The 26,331-nt window shown below is 36.2% G+C and overlaps 1 pseudogene; it reads right to left on the bottom strand.

Annotated features, from left to right (window-relative positions):
* Window positions 1-236: 236 nt before the first annotated feature.
* Window positions 237-26,331, bottom strand: part of LOC111147294 — a 149,152-nt pseudogene continuing 123,057 nt past the window's right edge.

Below are 26,331 nucleotides of genomic sequence, written 5' to 3'. Positions count from 1 at the left end.
TATTTTTACATAAACTATAAGGAGGTTTCCTGATCATATTAAGTGAAAAAATTCATTCATTGTTAACAGTTAGGCCAAAGGCATTAGCTACAGAAGGGTATCCACGGATAGATATAGAATATTAGACCAGTGAAGAAGCTACACAGATATCTTGTCTTTTCAAATATCAGAAACTTCTACATCGTGGCAGTAGAGCAGTGGATCGAGTCCACCTCCCCAGAGGCTGAGTCCAAAAACTACCTGTGGGCATTTGTAGGATATAAGTCTCCCTGGCCTTCTGGCAGCATTTGCTACGCTAGGAGATCTAGCTGGCTTTCCAAAGTACTGGAAACTTATATTTTATGAGCTTCATCATGGATCTCAACTCCACCACTACCTCCTCAGGCAGTTAGTCTTCCTGATCAATTTGGACATCAACATCTTTTTTGGTGGCAATTTTATACACAGAAATTGCTTTTGGCACTGCGGCCTTTACCAGAGGGAAACCTTGTGTCCTGGAAGGTACACTCATTCGGGTCCCCAGCAGTTGGTACAAACACTGGAGGACCAGCCCATCCAACAGTACTGGGTGCCTGATTCTGTCTTTTATCACTTTGCTGAGCCTTTGTTTCGCTCCATTTGGTAATTCTGTAATAAGGCCACCTCTCTGAGGACTTTGGGTTTTGCTTGATTCATCAAATTGGATGTCTGAATTTTCTTCTGCTGTTCAATCTGCTTTTCTTTCTTCTCATAGTATTCCATAATCTTTGGTCTTTGGGTTTGACCAAAACGACCTTTCTCAATATTGAATTCTTCCTCTGCCTTTGCATCTATTTCTTTGGCTTTCTCACTAGCTTCTTGCTCAACAAAAGCCATCACATGCTTCATCCACTTTTGCACATCAGTAGCACTGGGGGACTGGTGAAGGTGATGTTGGGCTGGTGGGCAACTGGCTCCAGGTTAGGTTTGAAAGAGGAAGTCGAAGGAAGGGGAAAGGAAAACCCAATGCAGGTTTTGGCTTCCTTTGCTTTGTAACTCTGGCTTCTGGTTCCTCTCAGACAATTTTTGCATCACAGATTCCATTTCGTAGTCCAAGATCGCTACTCCACCAGCTCTAACTATCACATCTGCATGCCAGCCAGAAGAAAGGAGAAAAAATAATGGGAAAGGATATTTCTCCTTCCTTTAAGTACATCTTCTGGAAGTTAAACACATTTTTTTCTTCCACATGGATTCCACTGCTCAGAGCAGTCAAAATAGCAAATCTCGCTGCAAAGGAGGCCTGGAAATAAAGTCCTAGGTTGCACAATTGTACACACAGGAATCAGTGGGAAGATCAATTGCTGAAGCAAAAAAAAGAATATGTAAAGAGGAAAATTATCTGCCTTAGGAGATTATTTGACTTTGAGAATTTGGATCATCTTCTTGTCTGGATAACTTCACCAGAAAAACTCATTAAAATATTTTAATAAATAAAATTTAATAAAAATATTTTAAAATATTTAAAAAGAGACTCTTGTAATACCTGATAAAAGTAGTACTAAAATTTCTTTGTATATTTCCAAACTGGATGGTGGTGCTGAATAGGTAAACTACATTTCCCCTTATTTTGCAGACACTTCCTAATAACTTGATACATATAGAATAAAGATTCTGAAGATCATTTTAGAGGGCTTTCTGAATCAAAGGGGATTAGTGTTTCAGGCATTCTGAGCATCTAACATCATTAGAGAAGGGAGTTAATATCTTTGTCTTATTCAACAACATACATATTGATTCTTAACATTATGCTATACAAACAAATATAAAAGACAAGAATAGCCCATTTTGAATATATTTTTTCTTAATCTAAGCAAATTAAATGGCACATCTCACTTATTATTGACTGCTTATAAATTATTACATTCTTCTCTTTTAGGTACATACTTTCAGGTACTTAATTTTGTAGCTTGAATAAATTTTTTCTTATTTATATGAAATTTATTTCATTTTTCATTTTAAATGTAGTAACAGTGTTTTATATTTTCTTACAAATTCCTTTTTATTTAGTAAATTAATTTCATGGTCCATTTTCACTAGTGACATACATTTCCTTTTAAAATAAATTAATATAAATAAATAGAGCCATTTTAAAGAAATATATTGAGCACAGGTGATAGTTTGATATGGGAAAAATGTGAATGTGGCAAATAAATGACAGTTAAACAACATGGAGAAAAATGTGCTTATTATATCCTTCAAGCAATCTTTCATATATAATATTTAGACCAGTTAAACTTTTGGTGGTTATTAATATGTAGTAAGTTTGACATATATTATTTTTAGTTTTAGATATTTCTGAAGCACTTTCTCAATGTTCCAGTTTAAGACAGAAACATGCATTAATAGCCGATGAACTGTGAAGAAATTTATACAGAAAAATGATGCACCTACTATCTATAATAAAGTCTTCATCTACCTTCACACAGAAAGTGCCAGAGCACCACTATTAATAACCAATAATGAATCATGACTCATGATTTATAATAAAATATTCATTTACTATCTAAATTTTAGTAAAACAGCTTCTTTGATTGGCTGGAAAATATACTGCTTGCAAGAGGTATGCCCCTGGTTATTAAGTGTACTTTTGATGATATAAGTCCAGTACTGGCCATAATTTCACAATTAATTTGTAATGAATTATCTTATTAACATTTCTGTGTCTGCTGGTAAAATCAGTAGTAGCCAAGAAATTTCTGCTTTACTTATCGTATACTCAATAATAATAAAAATGTTTTTACAGTTATTAATATTCATAAAAAATTCACAACTTAATGATATATCAGCACAACACACATACACATTCCACACTTAGCCTACATTTCTCAAAGTGTTTTTGTGTTGTTTTTTGACTGGTATATTTTAGTATATTACAGTTCTCGTGACAAAGTGATAATGGGATCCAAATCACAACATGTTAGGAATAACTAAAATATGGTCATTACCACAGAACAATAATAACTCCTAGTGCCTATGAAGGCATCTTCAGTTGCCTAATCATTAAGCTTGCCTGTCTTACAGTGTGTCAGTTTAGGTTAAAATCTTTATTTCACTGACCAAATTTTGCCTATGTTCATGGAACGTAGCTCTCACATGTTTTAATAAAGACATTTTCAAATGTCTGGCTTCATGGTGTGCTATGTCTCATCTCCTCTCACTTTTCAGCTCATCAGATATTGTCATAACAGAACATATACTCAATTATACCAACAGTGAACCTTACATATTTATGGAAAGTGGGGCACACTGTGAAGACTTGGCAAGACACCAAAGGACCATGGAAAACTTTCTGAGAACCACTGGCTCCAAAAACAAAGCAAAACAAAACAAAAACAAAACAAAAAACTATAATTTGCTTCAATTGTGAATGGTCTATCATCTCATCTATGTACTTCTGACTAAATTTGTGTTAGTATTCTTCATACATATTTCTTTTCCAACGTAAATGTATTTTTTATTGTTCTTAAATTTTTTTTTTATTTGAATGCCATCTATCTTCATATTTAAGAAGTAAACCTATTAGTATGTTTACAGATATTTTAACATTTTATAAAATGTGTGGCATAACCAGCATGAAACTCATATGTGAGGCAGACACTATCAGAATCTTGACTACATATTCTGGATGCTACCACTTCAATATTTCCCTGAGGGTTTCCAAATCCCATTAGCTGCATCTCTATTCCTGAGGGTTATTTTTTTTCCCTGAAAATATGGAAAACCATTCCTTCCGAGTGTACAATAGGCCAGAAGTCCTGGGGAATTAGCATCCCCTGGCAATAGCTCTCAACCAGAGATGGATGGTAATAGTGTATAAATGTCTCAGAGCCCTTCCTCTTTTGCTGAGATAATTTTGAGGCCCAGGGTCTTCCTGTAGTAATGAACTCCAGCTACCCATCTAGATGGATAGTTGGCCTGGTCACTCCCAATACTGGCTGCCATCTTTTCCCTGGTCCCCCTCCTCCCTCTTCCACCAACTCTCAAAAATGGCCACTTGGACTTGTAATTTTTACTCAGATGTTTCCTCCTTAATTTGGAAAAGCAAGTTAAGCAAAGTGGTAAATATATCTCTGAACTGTCCTTTTGTCTTCTCTTTTTTGTCTAAATATCTTAAAATCACTTGTATAAACATTTAGTTATTACTTTTTTAAGAAGACTTATTTATTGGGGCGCCTGGGTGGCTCAGTGGGTTAAAGCCTCTGCCTTCAGCTCTGGTCGTGATACTAGGGTCCTGGGATCAAGCCCGATATCAGGCTCTCTGCTCTGCAGAGAGCCTGCTTCCTCCTCTCTCTCTGCCTGCCTCTCTGCCTACTTGTGATCTCTGTCTGTCAAATAAATAAATAAAATCTAAAAAAAAAAATTATTTATATTAGAGGTGGGGGAGCATCAGAGGGAGGGAGAGAGAGAGGAAAAGAGAGAGAATACCAAGTAGACTCCCTGCTAAGCACAGAGATCAATCAATGAAGGGCTCAATCTCATGACCCCAAGATCATGACCTGAGCTGAAACTAAGATCTGGGCACTAACCAAGTGTGCTACCAGGCATCCCAGTAGTAACCACTTTTTTGATCAATTTTGTTTGACCCACATGCCACCAGTTTTCTTCTTAAAACACAAGGTTGGACTTGACTCAAACCTGCTCCTAAATTTTCATTGCCTATTCTATAATGGCCAAATAGGCATAATCTTCTAAAACCTTACTGAGCTGTTTTCCTTTAATCTTACCTTGTACTTTATTACCCAGCTTTACTCCTGCCAGACCAGAGAAATGGCCACCTCCAAAGCAAGTTCCCATTTTCTCTCAATCTTCAGTGCTATGCTCGTGGTGCTTTCTCTGCCTGGAGGGGTGTTGTTCAACACAGTAGTTATATTAAATCTAAATTAATAAAAAATAAATACATTTAAAAATTCAATTCAAACATTTCAAGTTCTCAACTGAGAATTATGTAGCTACCATAATAGACAATACAGATATAAAATATTTCTATCATCACAGAAAGTTCTATTAGAGCTGGTCTGGAGCATTCTTTTATATCTAGTTTTTGAAATACTATTTTTTTTTTCTTTTAAGTTCTATCTTAAAGCTAACTTTCTGGGGTGCCTGGGTGGCTCAGTTGGTTAAGGATCTGGCTCTTAATTTCGACTGAGGTCATGACAGGGTCATGGCGTCAAGTCCTGTGTCAGGCTAGGTGCTCAGTGGAGGTCTGCTTGAGATTCTTTCTGTCCCTCTGTCCCTCCACCTGCTCATCCTCTTTCTGTCTCTCAAATAAATAAATAAATCTTAGAAAAAGAAGGTTTTTTGTGAATTAATTTTGTCACATGTCTCTATTCATTCATTAACTTTATTTCCTTCAATCAATCACAAGACAGATACTGTGTACTTTATGAATTTCGGTGCTTATATATAAATCATTAAAGACAAAATTAGTGTATTCTCATTTTCGTACTTTTTTTAAAGATTTTATTTATTTATTTGACAGACAGAGATCACAAGTAGGCAGAGAAGCAGGCAGAGAGAGAAGAGGAAGCAGGCTCCCTGCGAGCTGAGAACCTCTTGTGGTGCTCTATTCCAGGACCCTGGGATCATGACCTGAGCCGAAGGCAGAGGCTTAACCCACTGAGCCACCCAAGCACCCCTTTCATTTTTGTATTTTTAAGACACTTAGCAAAGTGCTTTACTTGTCAACAAATACTCATTGAATTCTTATGAACTAGCTTAATTGACTTAAACACCCCTCGAGATACTATTCTCAAAAGCTTCTCTTGAACTACTTCTTTCCTAATGCTGTATTTTTGCTGTCATTACATAGAATCTAGTCTTTATTAAATTTTGAAAGCCTATCAAAATTTTGAATCTTAATTGTATAATCTACTCTAAATTAATAATGCCATTTCTATATTACATATACATTTGATACATGGTTTATTTCTCAGAGAGCTAATATTTTCATTTTTTTTCTTTGATATCCAAAAACACCGATGGGAGCTTCTAGTTACTTTTTATAAGATTCTAGAGAATAGAAGCCATGTCCATACCATTAAAGGTGCCTTTTTCCTTGGACAGAATTTTGCTTAAGGTCTGCTTTATTTTGATGCTTGTTGTCACTTGCAGAGCAAATTTGTAGAGATAATTCATGCACACAAGTAGAGCTGGAGTGCTTAAAATGTTCTTCAGCATAGGAACTGGGTCCTTGTTGTATTCCATTTACTTAATTAAACATTAATAGATGTTTTGAATAGAATTGCCAAAAATAACCCTGGAGAAAGCTCCACTGGAGCTTTCAATCCTCCTAAATTTGATTCACAGACACTCTTTCATATATTGCTGTTTAATTTATTGTATACCCAAGTAGGACTATCCTTTCTTAGTCCTTCTGATCATCTCCACATAGGTCATATGAAAGATTCAAACCAAGTAGATTTTCATTTTTATAGGCTTCTAAATGATCACTAAATTCTTTTCAAAATCCTAGCATTTTGTGGCAGAAACTAAGCTTAGAGGATCCCAAAAGAATCTTCTAAAAAGCATCTATTTATTAATACAGGCACACATTTTCAATGCATTTTTGCTTTGAAGTACCAAATAATAGATTCATTGTCTTTGGAAAAAGTGCCTAAAACAAAGAGTCAAATCTGTCATGAGCTCTCTTTTCCAAAGTAAGTGCTTATAGAACTACATCATCCTAGTTTTCTCAATTAGGATAAAACTTGAAAATAAACGATCTCCAAACATTGACTCTTAACTATTACATGCATCAAATCCAAAATGAAAGTTAGTTAAAAATTAAAGTTCAAGAACTAATATCTTGGGGCGCCTGGGTGGGTCAGTTGGTTGGGCATCTGCCTTTGGCTCAGGTCATGATCCCAAGCTCCTGGGATCAAGCCCCACATCAGCCTCCCTATTCAGCAAGGAGCCTGCTGCTCCCTCTCCCTCTGCCTGCTGCTCCCCTGCTTGCACTTACTCTCTCTCTCTCTCATAAATAAATAAAATCTTTTAAAGAAAAAGAACTCATATCGTATAATCAGTTCTCTAATCCAGAAAATCAAATAATTCCATACATTTTGTCATTCATGTCCAGTAACTTCAGATTTTTAACTTTTTTAAAATAGAAAGTGTAATCTTAGTTTCTTTAAGCTTTAATTAAGGATGGAATATTCAAAAATGTCTAACACCTGCTTTATAATAAGTAGAGTATTATTTCAAATGCCAGATGGACCAATTAAGATATTCTTTTAGATGATGCAAAATCTTCTGATGTAGGTAGTTTTTTTCAAATCCAAATTTAAATATGCACTATAAGAATGTAATATCCTCAGTACATGTTAATGAAATACTTTCATTTTTAACCTGGAGACAGCACAAAGCACTGTCATTTTTTTTCTTCTTCTTCAGCATCCCCTCTTCATTCTCATCTCCCAATTCCACTGTTTTAATACCCATGCTTTTGTTTCCCCGTGACTACTGCTGCTGGAAGGAGCTCATATTTTACAGAGAATTGAGCTCCCCAGAACAAAGGGAGAATTACAAGCTTTTAACCTGCAAGTACATGGAAATTAAAATTGGTAAAAGATAAAAGGTATAGAGAAATACAGACTGAATTTGTATATGAAAATACTTTACAAAGACTATATCCTCAGCTGGCTCCTATACTTACATAAATCATTTTAACACAGTTGATTCCATTCACACAGTGGGAACCCCAAAGCTACCTTCTACCCAAATCAACCATCCAGCACACATTTCTAACACTCTCAAGCCACAACTTTCCTAGAGTTCTCTGAAAATATTTGTTTATAGTTCCTAACACCTTTCTTACACTCACAACTGTAAACAGCTGGGTTCTCCATGTCTGGCCAAAGAATAATTTCTCAACTTCATTCCTACCAGGCAAAGACAGTGATTTTTAATCTTCTGTTGTCTTTTGATGTTTTGTTTATATTGAGCTGGTAGCATTTAATACCTTGTTTTTAATTTTCCTATCTCACATCATTCTTCCCCAATAATCTCCAAGGTCCTCTGAAGCCAAGGCCTGGTGTCATTCACCTTTAGATCTCTGATGGCTGTAATAGCAAAGTTTTCTGTGCACTCAGTTGTGAATTATGCTCTGTGTGGTACTTAGTCTCATCAGTATGTATGGCTCAATCTTTTCACAGTGACAAATACAATCACCACATCAATGGAGGCAACCTGAAGATAGGGTTCTATCTAAACCCACAGTTGGGACAAACTCCCCTACTGGTCAGCAGTAACTTAAGCCAAAGTATTCGTTGATTCACATTCAAACAAACCCTTTCAGCACTTGTGTGTGACAGAAGCAGTCTGTCAGATGAAATTTCACTATTTCAGCAGAGCACCACTTAGACTCTCTGTTCTTTGTCTTCCTTCCACACTAGACTTTTCACTGAGGTCCCTTAAACAGACTGTCTGTCTGAGGTTAGTATTCTATCCATCTATCTATATATACAATACAACCTACAATCATAACCTGATGGCTATAAAAATAAGGTTTGAAGACCCCATAAGAATCTAACTCTATCTTAAAAGCACCATGTCTGCTATAAAGTCCTTTAAAGACTGGAGAGTTTATGGAAGCGCCCGGGTGGCTCACTTGGTTAAGCACACAACTCTTGATTTCAGCTCAGGTCATGATCTCAGGGTCCTGGGATCAAGCCCTCCCATTGGGCTCTGCAGCTCTGCACTCAGTGAGGAGTCTGCTTGATGATTTTCTCCTTTTCTCTCTGCCTCTCTTCCTCCTCACGTTCTCTCTCTCTCAAATAAATAAATAAATCTTTTTAAAAAAATAAAGGCTGGAGAGATTAGAAGACTACAGTTTAACAATTATCCATCTGTAGCCTTTGTGACATTGGGGGCACAATGGCTGAATTTTGTATCTTAAAGTGTAGTGCTGCAGCCAAATAGGAAGCTTACTGACATTCTACTGAGTCACAGAATCCGATATTCTGCCGATGACATGGGAGCAAAGTAGAAGATCGGTTTGTAATCTAGATCTTCATCAGGAAGCTAGCTTTCTCCACAAAAGATTCAAGACAGATTGGAGAATGCAGAAGGCAGACCATAACACAGAACTCTAAGATGAGAAAAAACAAGAAACTCTGGGTTTTCCTAAATATAGAAAAAACCATCCTAGAGTAGTACTGAACCAAGCAGAAGGCCAGGATTTTGCTATTAACTGGAAGTGAGAACGCATTATATGGCAAAGCTTGACAAAGGTTTAGAACTCAGAATGAACAAGTGCATAAGAATTTTTTTTGACTGCAAAATCAAAGTTCTTGACTGAGTGTGTGCATGTGTGTGTGAGAGAGAGGGTGAAAATGCCAGAATATTACATTGTATACATTCCCACAAAAACAGAAGAGAAATATGAATCAGATCCTAATAAAGACTACTTCTTCTTCTTTTAAGATTTTATTTATTTGACAGAGAGAGAGAGAGAGAGATCACAAGTAGGCAGAGAGGCAGGCAGAGAGAGAGGGGGAAGGAGGCTCCCTGCTGAGCAGAGAGCCTGATGCGGGGTTTGATCCCAGGACCCTGAGACCATGACCTGAGCCGAAAGTAGAGGCTTAACCCGATGAGCCACTCAGGCGGCCCAAGACTAGTTCCTTAAGACATTTCAATAAAAATATTTTAAAATATTTAAAAAGAGACTCTTGTAATACCTGATAAAAGTAGTACTAAAATTTCTTTGTATATTTCCAAACTGGATGGTGGTGCTGAATAGGTAAACTACATTTCCCCTTATTTTGCAGACACTTCCTAATAACTTGATACATATAGAATAAAGATTCTGAAGATCATTTTAGAGGGCTTTCTGAATCAAAGGGGATTAGTGTTTCAGGCATTCTGAGCATCTAACATCATTAGAGAAGGGAGTTAATATCTTTGTCTTATTCAACAACATACATATTGATTCTTAACATTATGCTATACAAACAAATATAAAAGACAAGAATAGCCCATTTTGAATATATTTTTTCTTAATCTAAGCAAATTAAATGGCACATCTCACTTATTATTGACTGCTTATAAATTATTACATTCTTCTCTTTTAGGTACATACTTTCAGGTACTTAATTTTGTAGCTTGAATAAATTTTTTCTTATTTATATGAAATTTATTTCATTTTTCATTTTAAATGTAGTAACAGTGTTTTATATTTTCTTACAAATTCCTTTTTATTTAGTAAATTAATTTCATGGTCCATTTTCACTAGTGACATACATTTCCTTTTAAAATAAATTAATATAAATAAATAGAGCCATTTTAAAGAAATATATTGAGCACAGGTGATAGTTTGATATGGGAAAAATGTGAATGTGGCAAATAAATGACAGTTAAACAACATGGAGAAAAATGTGCTTATTATATCCTTCAAGCAATCTTTCATATATAATATTTAGACCAGTTAAACTTTTGGTGGTTATTAATATGTAGTAAGTTTGACATATATTATTTTTAGTTTTAGATATTTCTGAAGCACTTTCTCAATGTTCCAGTTTAAGACAGAAACATGCATTAATAGCCGATGAACTGTGAAGAAATTTATACAGAAAAATGATGCACCTACTATCTATAATAAAGTCTTCATCTACCTTCACACAGAAAGTGCCAGAGCACCACTATTAATAACCAATAATGAATCATGACTCATGATTTATAATAAAATATTCATTTACTATCTAAATTTTAGTAAAACAGCTTCTTTGATTGGCTGGAAAATATACTGCTTGCAAGAGGTATGCCCCTGGTTATTAAGTGTACTTTTGATGATATAAGTCCAGTACTGGCCATAATTTCACAATTAATTTGTAATGAATTATCTTATTAACATTTCTGTGTCTGCTGGTAAAATCAGTAGTAGCCAAGAAATTTCTGCTTTACTTATCGTATACTCAATAATAATAAAAATGTTTTTACAGTTATTAATATTCATAAAAAATTCACAACTTAATGATATATCAGCACAACACACATACACATTCCACACTTAGCCTACATTTCTCAAAGTGTTTTTGTGTTGTTTTTTGACTGGTATATTTTAGTATATTACAGTTCTCGTGACAAAGTGATAATGGGATCCAAATCACAACATGTTAGGAATAACTAAAATATGGTCATTACCACAGAACAATAATAACTCCTAGTGCCTATGAAGGCATCTTCAGTTGCCTAATCATTAAGCTTGCCTGTCTTACAGTGTGTCAGTTTAGGTTAAAATCTTTATTTCACTGACCAAATTTTGCCTATGTTCATGGAACGTAGCTCTCACATGTTTTAATAAAGACATTTTCAAATGTCTGGCTTCATGGTGTGCTATGTCTCATCTCCTCTCACTTTTCAGCTCATCAGATATTGTCATAACAGAACATATACTCAATTATACCAACAGTGAACCTTACATATTTATGGAAAGTGGGGCACACTGTGAAGACTTGGCAAGACACCAAAGGACCATGGAAAACTTTCTGAGAACCACTGGCTCCAAAAACAAAGCAAAACAAAACAAAAACAAAACAAAAAACTATAATTTGCTTCAATTGTGAATGGTCTATCATCTCATCTATGTACTTCTGACTAAATTTGTGTTAGTATTCTTCATACATATTTCTTTTCCAACGTAAATGTATTTTTTATTGTTCTTAAATTTTTTTTTTATTTGAATGCCATCTATCTTCATATTTAAGAAGTAAACCTATTAGTATGTTTACAGATATTTTAACATTTTATAAAATGTGTGGCATAACCAGCATGAAACTCATATGTGAGGCAGACACTATCAGAATCTTGACTACATATTCTGGATGCTACCACTTCAATATTTCCCTGAGGGTTTCCAAATCCCATTAGCTGCATCTCTATTCCTGAGGGTTATTTTTTTTCCCTGAAAATATGGAAAACCATTCCTTCCGAGTGTACAATAGGCCAGAAGTCCTGGGGAATTAGCATCCCCTGGCAATAGCTCTCAACCAGAGATGGATGGTAATAGTGTATAAATGTCTCAGAGCCCTTCCTCTTTTGCTGAGATAATTTTGAGGCCCAGGGTCTTCCTGTAGTAATGAACTCCAGCTACCCATCTAGATGGATAGTTGGCCTGGTCACTCCCAATACTGGCTGCCATCTTTTCCCTGGTCCCCCTCCTCCCTCTTCCACCAACTCTCAAAAATGGCCACTTGGACTTGTAATTTTTACTCAGATGTTTCCTCCTTAATTTGGAAAAGCAAGTTAAGCAAAGTGGTAAATATATCTCTGAACTGTCCTTTTGTCTTCTCTTTTTTGTCTAAATATCTTAAAATCACTTGTATAAACATTTAGTTATTACTTTTTTAAGAAGACTTATTTATTGGGGCGCCTGGGTGGCTCAGTGGGTTAAAGCCTCTGCCTTCAGCTCTGGTCGTGATACTAGGGTCCTGGGATCAAGCCCGATATCAGGCTCTCTGCTCTGCAGAGAGCCTGCTTCCTCCTCTCTCTCTGCCTGCCTCTCTGCCTACTTGTGATCTCTGTCTGTCAAATAAATAAATAAAATCTAAAAAAAAAAATTATTTATATTAGAGGTGGGGGAGCATCAGAGGGAGGGAGAGAGAGAGGAAAAGAGAGAGAATACCAAGTAGACTCCCTGCTAAGCACAGAGATCAATCAATGAAGGGCTCAATCTCATGACCCCAAGATCATGACCTGAGCTGAAACTAAGATCTGGGCACTAACCAAGTGTGCTACCAGGCATCCCAGTAGTAACCACTTTTTTGATCAATTTTGTTTGACCCACATGCCACCAGTTTTCTTCTTAAAACACAAGGTTGGACTTGACTCAAACCTGCTCCTAAATTTTCATTGCCTATTCTATAATGGCCAAATAGGCATAATCTTCTAAAACCTTACTGAGCTGTTTTCCTTTAATCTTACCTTGTACTTTATTACCCAGCTTTACTCCTGCCAGACCAGAGAAATGGCCACCTCCAAAGCAAGTTCCCATTTTCTCTCAATCTTCAGTGCTATGCTCGTGGTGCTTTCTCTGCCTGGAGGGGTGTTGTTCAACACAGTAGTTATATTAAATCTAAATTAATAAAAAATAAATACATTTAAAAATTCAATTCAAACATTTCAAGTTCTCAACTGAGAATTATGTAGCTACCATAATAGACAATACAGATATAAAATATTTCTATCATCACAGAAAGTTCTATTAGAGCTGGTCTGGAGCATTCTTTTATATCTAGTTTTTGAAATACTATTTTTTTTTTCTTTTAAGTTCTATCTTAAAGCTAACTTTCTGGGGTGCCTGGGTGGCTCAGTTGGTTAAGGATCTGGCTCTTAATTTCGACTGAGGTCATGACAGGGTCATGGCGTCAAGTCCTGTGTCAGGCTAGGTGCTCAGTGGAGGTCTGCTTGAGATTCTTTCTGTCCCTCTGTCCCTCCACCTGCTCATCCTCTTTCTGTCTCTCAAATAAATAAATAAATCTTAGAAAAAGAAGGTTTTTTGTGAATTAATTTTGTCACATGTCTCTATTCATTCATTAACTTTATTTCCTTCAATCAATCACAAGACAGATACTGTGTACTTTATGAATTTCGGTGCTTATATATAAATCATTAAAGACAAAATTAGTGTATTCTCATTTTCGTACTTTTTTTAAAGATTTTATTTATTTATTTGACAGACAGAGATCACAAGTAGGCAGAGAAGCAGGCAGAGAGAGAAGAGGAAGCAGGCTCCCTGCGAGCTGAGAACCTCTTGTGGTGCTCTATTCCAGGACCCTGGGATCATGACCTGAGCCGAAGGCAGAGGCTTAACCCACTGAGCCACCCAAGCACCCCTTTCATTTTTGTATTTTTAAGACACTTAGCAAAGTGCTTTACTTGTCAACAAATACTCATTGAATTCTTATGAACTAGCTTAATTGACTTAAACACCCCTCGAGATACTATTCTCAAAAGCTTCTCTTGAACTACTTCTTTCCTAATGCTGTATTTTTGCTGTCATTACATAGAATCTAGTCTTTATTAAATTTTGAAAGCCTATCAAAATTTTGAATCTTAATTGTATAATCTACTCTAAATTAATAATGCCATTTCTATATTACATATACATTTGATACATGGTTTATTTCTCAGAGAGCTAATATTTTCATTTTTTTTCTTTGATATCCAAAAACACCGATGGGAGCTTCTAGTTACTTTTTATAAGATTCTAGAGAATAGAAGCCATGTCCATACCATTAAAGGTGCCTTTTTCCTTGGACAGAATTTTGCTTAAGGTCTGCTTTATTTTGATGCTTGTTGTCACTTGCAGAGCAAATTTGTAGAGATAATTCATGCACACAAGTAGAGCTGGAGTGCTTAAAATGTTCTTCAGCATAGGAACTGGGTCCTTGTTGTATTCCATTTACTTAATTAAACATTAATAGATGTTTTGAATAGAATTGCCAAAAATAACCCTGGAGAAAGCTCCACTGGAGCTTTCAATCCTCCTAAATTTGATTCACAGACACTCTTTCATATATTGCTGTTTAATTTATTGTATACCCAAGTAGGACTATCCTTTCTTAGTCCTTCTGATCATCTCCACATAGGTCATATGAAAGATTCAAACCAAGTAGATTTTCATTTTTATAGGCTTCTAAATGATCACTAAATTCTTTTCAAAATCCTAGCATTTTGTGGCAGAAACTAAGCTTAGAGGATCCCAAAAGAATCTTCTAAAAAGCATCTATTTATTAATACAGGCACACATTTTCAATGCATTTTTGCTTTGAAGTACCAAATAATAGATTCATTGTCTTTGGAAAAAGTGCCTAAAACAAAGAGTCAAATCTGTCATGAGCTCTCTTTTCCAAAGTAAGTGCTTATAGAACTACATCATCCTAGTTTTCTCAATTAGGATAAAACTTGAAAATAAACGATCTCCAAACATTGACTCTTAACTATTACATGCATCAAATCCAAAATGAAAGTTAGTTAAAAATTAAAGTTCAAGAACTAATATCTTGGGGCGCCTGGGTGGGTCAGTTGGTTGGGCATCTGCCTTTGGCTCAGGTCATGATCCCAAGCTCCTGGGATCAAGCCCCACATCAGCCTCCCTATTCAGCAAGGAGCCTGCTGCTCCCTCTCCCTCTGCCTGCTGCTCCCCTGCTTGCACTTACTCTCTCTCTCTCTCATAAATAAATAAAATCTTTTAAAGAAAAAGAACTCATATCGTATAATCAGTTCTCTAATCCAGAAAATCAAATAATTCCATACATTTTGTCATTCATGTCCAGTAACTTCAGATTTTTAACTTTTTTAAAATAGAAAGTGTAATCTTAGTTTCTTTAAGCTTTAATTAAGGATGGAATATTCAAAAATGTCTAACACCTGCTTTATAATAAGTAGAGTATTATTTCAAATGCCAGATGGACCAATTAAGATATTCTTTTAGATGATGCAAAATCTTCTGATGTAGGTAGTTTTTTTCAAATCCAAATTTAAATATGCACTATAAGAATGTAATATCCTCAGTACATGTTAATGAAATACTTTCATTTTTAACCTGGAGACAGCACAAAGCACTGTCATTTTTTTTCTTCTTCTTCAGCATCCCCTCTTCATTCTCATCTCCCAATTCCACTGTTTTAATACCCATGCTTTTGTTTCCCCGTGACTACTGCTGCTGGAAGGAGCTCATATTTTACAGAGAATTGAGCTCCCCAGAACAAAGGGAGAATTACAAGCTTTTAACCTGCAAGTACATGGAAATTAAAATTGGTAAAAGATAAAAGGTATAGAGAAATACAGACTGAATTTGTATATGAAAATACTTTACAAAGACTATATCCTCAGCTGGCTCCTATACTTACATAAATCATTTTAACACAGTTGATTCCATTCACACAGTGGGAACCCCAAAGCTACCTTCTACCCAAATCAACCATCCAGCACACATTTCTAACACTCTCAAGCCACAACTTTCCTAGAGTTCTCTGAAAATATTTGTTTATAGTTCCTAACACCTTTCTTACACTCACAACTGTAAACAGCTGGGTTCTCCATGTCTGGCCAAAGAATAATTTCTCAACTTCATTCCTACCAGGCAAAGACAGTGATTTTTAATCTTCTGTTGTCTTTTGATGTTTTGTTTATATTGAGCTGGTAGCATTTAATACCTTGTTTTTAATTTTCCTATCTCACATCATTCTTCCCCAATAATCTCCAAGGTCCTCTGAAGCCAAGGCCTGGTGTCATTCACCTTTAGATCTCTGATGGCTGTAATAGCAAAGTTTTCTGTGCACTCAGTTGTGAATTATGCTCTGTGTGGTACTTAGTCTCATCAGTATGTATGGCTCAATCTTTTCACAGTGACAAATACAATCACCACATCAATGGAGGCAACCTGAAGATAGGGTTCTATCTAAACCCACAGTTGGGACAAACTCCCCTACTGGTCAGCAGTAACTTAAGCCAAAGTATTCGTTGATTCACATTCAAACAAACCCTTTCAGCACTTGTGTGTGACAGAAGCAGTCTGTCAGATGAAATTTCACTATTTCAGCAGAGCACCACTTAGACTCTCTGTTCTTTGTCTTCCTTCCACACTAGACTTTTCACTGAGGTCCCTTAAACAGACTGTCTGTCTGAGGTTAGTATTCTATCCATCTATCTATATATACAATACAACCTACAATCATAACCTGATGGCTATAAAAATAAGGTTTGAAGACCCCATAAGAATCTAACTCTATCTTAAAAGCACCATGTCTGCTATAAAGTCCTTTAAAGACTGGAGAGTTTATGGAAGCGCCCGGGTGGCTCACTTGGTTAAGCACACAACTCTTGATTTCAGCTCAGGTCATGATCTCAGGGTCCTGGGATCAAGCCCTCCCATTGGGCTCTGCAGCTCTGCACTCAGTGAGGAGTCTGCTTGATGATTTTCTCCTTTTCTCTCTGCCTCTCTTCCTCCTCACGTTCTCTCTCTCTCAAATAAATAAATAAATCTTTTTAAAAAAATAAAGGCTGGAGAGATTAGAAGACTACAGTTTAACAATTATCCATCTGTAGCCTTTGTGACATTGGGGGCACAATGGCTGAATTTTGTATCTTAAAGTGTAGTGCTGCAGCCAAATAGGAAGCTTACTGACATTCTACTGAGTCACAGAATCCGATATTCTGCCGATGACATGGGAGCAAAGTAGAAGATCGGTTTGTAATCTAGATCTTCATCAGGAAGCTAGCTTTCTCCACAAAAGATTCAAGACAGATTGGAGAATGCAGAAGGCAGACCATAACACAGAACTCTAAGATGAGAAAAAACAAGAAACTCTGGGTTTTCCTAAATATAGAAAAAACCATCCTAGAGTAGTACTGAACCAAGCAGAAGGCCAGGATTTTGCTATTAACTGGAAGTGAGAACGCATTATATGGCAAAGCTTGACAAAGGTTTAGAACTCAGAATGAACAAGTGCATAAGAATTTTTTTTGACTGCAAAATCAAAGTTCTTGACTGAGTGTGTGCATGTGTGTGTGAGAGAGAGGGTGAAAATGCCAGAATATTACATTGTATACATTCCCACAAAAACAGAAGAGAAATATGAATCAGATCCTAATAAAGACTACTTCTTCTTCTTTTAAGATTTTATTTATTTGACAGAGAGAGAGAGAGAGAGATCACAAGTAGGCAGAGAGGCAGGCAGAGAGAGAGGGGGAAGGAGGCTCCCTGCTGAGCAGAGAGCCTGATGCGGGGTTTGATCCCAGGACCCTGAGACCATGACCTGAGCCGAAAGTAGAGGCTTAACCCGATGAGCCACTCAGGCGGCCCAAGACTAGTTCCTTAAGACATTTCAAGAGTTCATTAGTGTGGAGGCATTAGAAGTTTATATATTTCTCCCACTACATATCATTTAGGAGTTCATTAGTGTGGAGGCATTAGAAGTTTATATATTTCTCCCACTATATATCAACACACCTCTATGTGTGTTTGTGTGTGTGTATAAAATATGCATATTATATAACATTATATATTATACTATTTTATAACATTTAGTAGTACATAAAAATATTATCATTATATATAATATATAGTTCACATATATATAAAATTTCATTCCTTTCATCAAAAATTTTGTTTTGTTCTTGACTTACAACCTTCAATTAAAGAAGCCCTACAGGTATTTTTATAGAAAATTTTCTGTATTGGGTAGATCTTCTCTGAGTAATGTAGTAGGCAAAAGTAGACCAAACTGGATGCAGCACTCATTTGAGAATCTTATTTAATAGAAGGTATTTACTGAAGCTGCATTATAGGCTGTGCCATGGAGTGTGAAGCCTTAAAAATATGTTGCACTTTATTTCTATAGGCATCAGTGACACACCTAGAAGAATGAAATTCAAAGCATGGTATCTTTATTCATGGGTGACTTGACAGGATTCTCTCCCGCAGAGCCATTCAAGCTCTAGAAAGTTTTGTTAAAACAAAACCTGATAAGTAAATGAAGTTCAATTTTCCACCAAAGGGAAATCAATTATATACTTCAATGTTACATATATTGCGCTACATGATATGTAAGGTTCTTTCCAATTCTAAATTTTTGTAGTATATGCACATTATAGGTATGTGTATGTACATAGGAACTTCAAAATTACTCTGGAGACAGAAATTCAAGCAATGATGGTGATCATCTTTCAGAGATCGTCAAAGAAGCCACTCTCTGAAGAGCTGTGCTGCCAGCAACAGTTAGAATCATCAAGCTCACATTTAAGTCAGTTTTCTTTATAGCTATAATCAATGCATGAAAAAAATCACCTTACTTCTTTTTAAACATACATGAAGTCAGGAACTTTTCCTCTTGTTAGATATAAAACACAACTAAGCTTCCTGCTATAGAATTATTTTCTGTAAGATTAAGGTTTACATTGATGGAAATTCAAGAAAATTTTTCTCTTCTATGTTCTTGCATTATCTTAAAGAGCTACTCAGTGAACCATTTTTCTTTCAAATTTATCAACTCTACTGTCTAATGGCCTATAGTTTAAATTTTTATGCATTTCAGAGCAACTATTCATTAATAGGAATATAATGAGCATCAACTGTATGCAAGGCTCTATCCTAATGAGCACACAAGCTATTTATAGTGCTTTCCTCAAAGAGCTTTAAACTAATTTATGAGGTTAAATTATATGTTAATCATAAATAAACAATGTAATAATAAGTGCAGTGCATGTATTACCAATACATTAATACATATGTAACATTAAGATCACACACAAATTATTTTTTAGCATGATTAGACACTAATGCAATAGTATGCCAGATTATGCATATTTCACTATGAAGTAAAATGTTTAGGAAAAGCTTAACAATAACAATATGGAAATCAGATTGTGCCTGAAAGTGAATAAACTTCGGGACACCTGGGTGGCTCAGTCAGTTAAGTATCCAACTCGATTTTGGCTCGGGTCATAATCTCATGAGTGCTGGGGTCAAGCCCCACTTCAGCTCTGCTCCCAGTGAGCAGTCCACTTGAAGAGTCTCTCCCTCTGCCCCTTCCCCCACTTGCACAGTCTCTCTCTCAAATAAATAAATAAATCTTTTTAAAAAATTGAATAAGCTTCAAACACCCTCCAATAGATCTGGAAAACAGCATAAGAAATGGGCTAAAATATAGTGTGTCCAAGATATTTTGAAGGTAGGAATAGACTAGACTTGCCAGGAAGAAGGAAAGAATTGAAAGATCTACTTGAAAGGTAGATTAAACTCAGATTCTAGAGAACTCTGTGCTCCCAGCTATGGAATTTGGGGCTGCATTATTTCATATGAAATGAGAAACCATAGCAAGTTCTTTTTTTTCCAGAAGAAATTATGCTGGAGAAAATTCTGTGATCAGTCATATGAGAATTAGCATTAGGGAAAGGCAACCTAGAGATTTAAAAACAACAACAACAAACTGGCTTGGGACTATTTCAAACTCTGTACCTGAAGTGATCAGAGTCTGACCTGTGTGTCATCTCTATGTGGAAGAAAGAGAAAGGAAGGAAGGAATGCTTTTGTAAGGGCCTATTCAGCCAGAGCAGCCCCACCCCGGTTGAACTGCCATTTTGTTGTAAAACTTAAATTGACCTTGCCCCCCACCAGGGGAACTTATTTAAAAGCAAGTCCGGGAAATCAGTCCCAGGTAACACAGTCCAAGTACAAGGGTGGGTCAGGCCAGGTGGAGGTATTCAATCAGTGGGAGCGCATACTGTCTCCTAGCTACCAAGGAGTATGGGCCCCCGCCCTTTGGGAGCCTTTTGGTGCCAATCCTAACCAAGGTGTGATAGGCTGGTTCAAATGTCTACTAGGATAAATTGTAATTCAATTTGTCGCCTAGCATCACTGTGGAGTTTCCTGTGTGTGTGTTACAATCTCATTGGCCACCTGTGTGTGGCCAGGCCCAACCACATGGCCTTTGCTCTATAAAAGTTAGTCTGGAAAGCAGGGAGGGGTCGTCCTCTCTGGAGGGGCGGCCCCGACTGGTCTGTTAGACCATGGGTATGATTCCTGATGCTTGGCGTGAAATAAAGCTTTGCATGACCTTCGCTTTGTATCAGTCTCGCTCCTTTAACCACGGACCCATTATTGGGGTACCCAATTTTGGGAGGACCCAACACTTTCAATGGATTTTTTTTTAAAAGAATTGGCAGATCTTAGTAAAGGATTTGGGGTGGAATGGGAAAAACAGAATAATTCAGGTTTTCATGCTGGGTGACTGAAAAGTGTTTGTATCATTAATTGAGAAAAGGATGTTTGCAGTAAGGAAATCTGCTTTACAAAAGCTGAGTTTGGGGTCATAATGGGTTATCCAAAGGGATGTGATTATGAAAAAAAAGACGAAGATATAGAACTGGAGATCAGAACCATAGATATACATGGATAATGATGCTTGAATGAAAAGAAAGGGGACTTATTGCTGAGAAATCAACTGTGATGATCAATATCACACACTCCACTGGGGGATGAAAGGCAAAGCAACTTTGGGGCAACAAGAAAAGAAGGAGGCAGCGGAGATTTTATATTTAAACAACTAAACAATTAAGAGAAGAAACAACAGATAATAGAGGTAAGCAAAGATAAGTTTTATTTTTTTTAAAATGCACTATATTCAGCCAAGTTGTTATTCATGACTAAAAACAAACAAAAATCTCATATGTGCAAGGTCTTAGAGTATCTCCTACACAGATACTCTGCTGAACATATCATTTGAAATTTAAGAACAGGTGACGATTACCTGAAACCCAGGATAAGAATAGTGAAATAACAGAAAAAATAATTTATAAATACTGAAAGTCTTTAAACATAGAGTGACATGTATAACAAATTATATATGTGTGTATATATATCTAAATATATGTGTATATGTATATTTACATATATTTTTATGTGAGTTCTGTGTCAATACCACCAGAGATTTTTTTTTTTTTTTAAGATTTTATTTATTTACTTGACAAACAGATATCACAGGTAGGCAGAGAGGCAGGCAGAGAGAAAGGAAAGGGGGCAGGCTCACTGCTGAGCAGACAGCCTGATGCGGGGCTCGATCCCAGGACCCTGGGATCATGACCTGAGCCGAAGCCAGAGGCTTTAACCCACTGAGCCACCAAGTGCCCCACCACCAGAGATTTTAAGAGAGTCATGAGAAAACAAAAATAACACCAAACAAACAAAAAACCAGAAAAGAATCTAGCACCAAATGGGTCTCTGAAGGATAAAAGTCATGTAATACCAGAATTTTAAAAAGATGCTCCTGAGAAAAACATTCCTGAGTTACAGAGTTATGAATCCTTGGACTTAAAAGCTCTTTGGACATGGTACATTTAGGATTTCCTGGGTTAACCTGCCTACCCTTGACGGAAGCTCTTTCTATGGAGAAATGTACAGCTGAGGAACCAATTCCTTTCAGATAACATCATTTTACACCAAAGTAAAAGAATGAAGGCAAAAACAAGCAATGTGAGAGTTTGGTCTACGGTTTACTCAACTTTGGTAATCCCCGAAGCCCTAAGACATAGTGGGACCTGAGTTAACAACTTCTCAATGGAATTAAAGGATATATCTTGCCATTTGCAACAATGTGAACGGCCCTGAGCTAGTTACACTTTAGCACCATAGTGTTTTTACAAATACATCATGAAATTAGTCCTTTCTTTTCTACAATCAATTAAAACTTTAAAATTCTCTTTGTAAGGGTTTATTAGGTGAGGTGGCTAAACCAAAGGGAATATTTATTTTGGGAATTTAATGACAAGAAATTAATTTCCATTGACATTCTGATTTAAAATTCAAGGACATCTGAACAGTAGTAGGTTTGTGAAAAGGTGTTAAAGGCCTTCTGGCTGTTTCTTTCATCAACTTTTTTTTCCCCCCTTTACCATCTTACCTCATTATTTAGCAGGCAAGCCGTAGCATGACCGGGAGTTTGAAAAATAAATGATTGCAGCTGTCAGTGCCTCCTGTCTGAATTCTCGACTTTCTTTATGAATATGTGGGCTCTGTCGTGTTTTCTGGTAGCAAGCCATTGCAAAAGGAGGCTCTGTGGTTCTTTCATGTAAATTAATTTCTACAGCTGTAACTTTCCCACTTAGCCTGGGGCTCTTCTTTGTGACTTCTGCATTCATTTAACACACAGCATTTTGAAAATTAAAATGTATTTTTATTGAGTTTCACTTTTATTGGAGACAGCTTGAAATTATTATTTGATCTGCATTTTAAAAACAACTGATAAACATGTCTCCCTTAAATAATTGCTGGGTGACTATTTCACCACTCCGGCATTCTTTATCTGCATAGGCTGCTTCCAGTGTAGCCCTTCTGTTCACTCTCGCCCTTGTAGCAGGAAATTCACTTTGCTGCTTTGTTTCTTTTCATTCATTGAAGGAAAATTCTACTCAAGCACATGATCTAGCCCAAATAAAAAAATGTTACTTTTTGAGTTGTTTGGAAATTCCCCCTTTTCAAAATTGCAAAGATCACCCAAGATACTTTATTCTGGCAAATCAGACAGACTATATAATCGAAACACTCTTTCTGACTTTTACCTAGTTAAGCTCAAGACTTTGTCAATTCTAGTTACCTTTAAAATGTACTAATAAAAAAATTAAAAAATAAAAAAGTATTCTAATATTACTAAATATAGAAAATGTCATAGCCATTTATCCTATTTATTTTCTTTATATAATCTTAAATTCTCCCTAAGGGTATGAAGTGTAGTTTTATTATTGATAACAGAAACTGTAGAAATGCTTATTTTAAAGATAGTGGTTTTTTTTTTTCATTCAAGTAGACAAATATTTTTGGCAGCAAACATATCAAAATTTAACAATAACAGAAAAAATCTGGATTTGTATAGGTGTACAGTGTTTAAGAATAAATATATTCATCTTTGACAGCTTGTTTCATGCAAGAAGTGTAACTTGGGATCGATCTAAAAGTCAGGTTGACAGAATCCATAAAGAACTTACAAACTCAATAACCAAATAACAAATAATTCAATCAAGAAATGGGCAGAAGGGCGCCTGGGTGGCTCAGTGGGTTAAGCCGCTGCCTTCAGCTCAGGTCATGATCCCAGGGTCCTGGGATCGAGTCCCGCATCGGGCTCTCTGCTCAGCAGGGAGCCAGCTTCCCTCTCTCTCTGCCTGCCTCTCTGCCTACTTGTGATCTCTGTCTGTCAAATAAATAAATAAAATCTTTAAAAAAATTTAAAAAAAAAAAAGAAATGGGCAGAAGACACGAACAGATACTTCTGCAAAGAAGAAATACAAATGGCCAGCAGACACATAAAAAGTGCTCAACATCACTCAGCATCAGGAAAATATAAATTAAAACCACAATGAGGTATCACCTTGTACTAGTCAGAATGGTTAAAACTAACAAGTCAGGAAAAAAATGTTAGCAAGGATGAGGAGAAAGGGGAACCCTCTCACCCTGCTGGTGGGAATGTAAGCTGGCACAGCCACTCTGGAAAACAGTATGGAGGTTCCTCAAGAAGTTAAAAAATAGAGCCACGCTATGACCCACTAATTGCACTACTAGGACATCTGAACTAAAATGTAGTGATCCAAAGGGTCACCTGTGCTCCCAATGTTTATAGCAGCAATGTCCATAATAGCCAAACTATGGAAAGAGCCTAGATGTCCATCAACAGATGAATGGATAAAGAAGATGTGGTATATGTATACGATAGAATATTATTCAGCCATCATAAAAATGAAACCTTGCCATTTCGAACAACGTGAACAGAACCAGAGGGTATATGCTAAGTGAAATAAGTCAATCAGAGAAAGACAATATTCATATGATTTCACTCATATGTGGAATTTAAGAAACAAAACGGAGAAGCATAGAGAAAGGGAAGGAAAAGTAAACAAGATGAAATCAGAAAGTGAGACAAAACACAAGAGACTATTAATCACAGGAAACATACTGAGGGTTGCTGGATGAGCGGTGGGTGGGGGAGATGGGGTAACTGGGTGACAGGCATTAAGAAGGGCACTTGATGTAATGAGTACTGGGTGCTGCGTGCAACTGATGAATCACTAACCTCTACCTCTGAAACTAATAATACATTACATGTTAATTAACTGAATGCAAGTACAAATAAATAAATAAAAGTCAGATGGAGTAGGGTTCAAATCCTGAGGTTGCCATTCAGTTGCATGACACATAGGACAAGTTCCCTAGTAGCTCTAACCTCATATCTATCACAGTTAAAATGGGAGCTTCAACAGTACCCACCTAAAAAGTTTGCAAGGAAGATTAAATGATAAAGTGCCTATTAAATGCCTGGGTAGCACCTCCCAGAGTTACATATCACTAAGAATGGAATCTATAAAGAGTACAGAGTTACTAACTGCACTGATTTGCCAGGTAGTATACTCAAATCTATGTAAGCAAACACTAGATGTGCTTGCCTAATGGGTTTCTATTGAAATATTGTGTCCATTTATAGCTCTATGTAGAAACTTATTAATGGTGAATAAATAGGAGATTTGATTTCTGGAAAATTCAACTCTGGGAAAAAATATCCAAAACAGTAGCAAGGAAAGGCAACTGGTACTATGGTTCTTATTAACATTTAGCACTTGTGTAGGTATAACTGATATTTCGTTATCGCCTTAATCGGCAAGTCCTTTAATTACAAGTTCAAATGTCTCTGCTTATATTTGTTGACCATTTGGATGTGTTATTCTGTGTAGTGCCTATTTATGTCCTTTATGCCCAGCTGGGCTACTTGCTTCACCTCACATTGTTTGCTTAACAATTTGCACAAGCTCTTTATACTATACCGATAATAATCCTCTCTTTGTCCTTTGTGTTGTGAGCTATTTCCCCCATATCTATTGTTAGCCTATTGCCTTATTAATGATTTTTTTTGCTACAAAATTTGCTAGCTGTGTGACCTATACCTTAATGTTTCCATCTGTAAAAGAGAAATGATAACAACTACCTCATGTAGTTGTTAAGAAAATTCAGTCATACTGCGAACGTGCTTAGACTAGCGCTTGATTGACATAGTGTAAGTGCTGTGTATGACTTCTTAAAGATGTAATCAAACGTGTACCTCCTTTCCCACATAAAGTCTACATTTTCAGTCTCTCTTTTTATTTTTAAGATTTATTCATCTTAGAGAGCAAGAGAGCCTGTGAGTATGTGAGAGTGGGAGGAGAAGCTGAGAGAGAAGGAGAAGAGAATCTCAAGCAGATTTCCTGCTGAGTGCAGAGCCTGACAAAGGACTTTATCTCATAACCCTGAGATTATGATCTGAACGAAAATCAGGAATCAGATGCTCAACTAACTGAGCCACCCAGATGCCCCTAAATTTTTAGTCTTGGTTAAACATTTTTCTTATCTCTGTATCCTATACTGAATTGAACATATATACATGTTCCTGCAGAATTGGGGTATTTTTAAAATTTTGTAATTTACAGAGCTTTATTTCCGGATACCTAGACAACTGTGCAAAGTGTTCATGACATACCTCTTTTATTCTCACTGAGTTGAAATGCCATCCTTGTCATTTAATAAATTTGCATATTATAGTATCTATTTCTGAATTCTCTTTTCTGAACCCTAACCCTAAGCCAGTATTGTCTTGATTTGATTATAGTGGTTTTCTATTTTTTTGTGATATTTATCTGTCAAATTACACCTTCCTTATTGTTCATTTGCATACTCCTCACAGTTACTTTTGGAAATTTATAATTTTATGTAAGTTGTAAATCATTTGCTCAGTTTTCATAGAAAATCTACTTTGTATTCCAATTGAAATGGTACAATACATGTATATTTATTTT

The sequence above is a fragment of the Enhydra lutris genome, unplaced genomic scaffold (assembly GCF_002288905.1).
Source record: "Enhydra lutris kenyoni isolate GAN:26980312 unplaced genomic scaffold, ASM228890v2 scaffoldscaffold16, whole genome shotgun sequence".
NCBI lineage: Eukaryota > Metazoa > Chordata > Mammalia > Carnivora > Mustelidae > Enhydra > Enhydra lutris.
Note: the sequence above shows the minus strand (reverse complement) of the source record. Positions and strands in the feature narration are given on the sequence as shown.